Below are 627 nucleotides of genomic sequence, written 5' to 3'. Positions count from 1 at the left end.
TATATATATATATATATAAAAGTAAATAAATGATAATTTCAAAATTTGTTGATTTCTTCAACTACAAACATCTATCATGCTTGCATTTTTAAAACTAAATTTGTAAATGTATTTATTGAATTGGACATACCATATCCTTGATGATTGCTTCAAGCCATATATGGGTTTTCTTAAATGATAAACCTTACGTGATCATTATCAAAGCACTCCAATTTCTTCATGTAAATAACTTCTTCTAAATCATTTTGTAGGAATTCTATATTCACATCTATTTGAGCAAACTCAAGCTTAAATTTGGCCACAATGGACAATATCATCCTAATGAAGATTTGCTTAACAACTGGTTATAAGATTTCCTTGAAATTCACTCTTTTTATTGAGTAAAACCTTTTCAACCAATTGAGCTTTATGTTTAGGCTTGAATTTAACAAAGGTAAATGCATTTACTTGAAAACTCATTTGCAACCAATGATTCTCTTTATTTTTGGTTTACTGATAATTTCCTGGGTCTAATTTTGATAAAAGGATTTCATTTTTTTCATGCATAGCTTGAATCTAATGATCATATTCTACAAACCTAATAACAACATCATATGAGGATGGTTTTAATTATGATTCATCATTACT

This window comes from Phalaenopsis equestris, unplaced genomic scaffold (genome assembly GCF_001263595.1).
Source record: "Phalaenopsis equestris unplaced genomic scaffold, ASM126359v1 Scaffold000477, whole genome shotgun sequence".
Taxonomy (NCBI): Eukaryota; Viridiplantae; Streptophyta; class Magnoliopsida; order Asparagales; family Orchidaceae; genus Phalaenopsis; species Phalaenopsis equestris.
The sequence above is the reverse complement of the archived record's forward strand: the minus strand, read 5'-3'. Positions refer to the sequence as shown.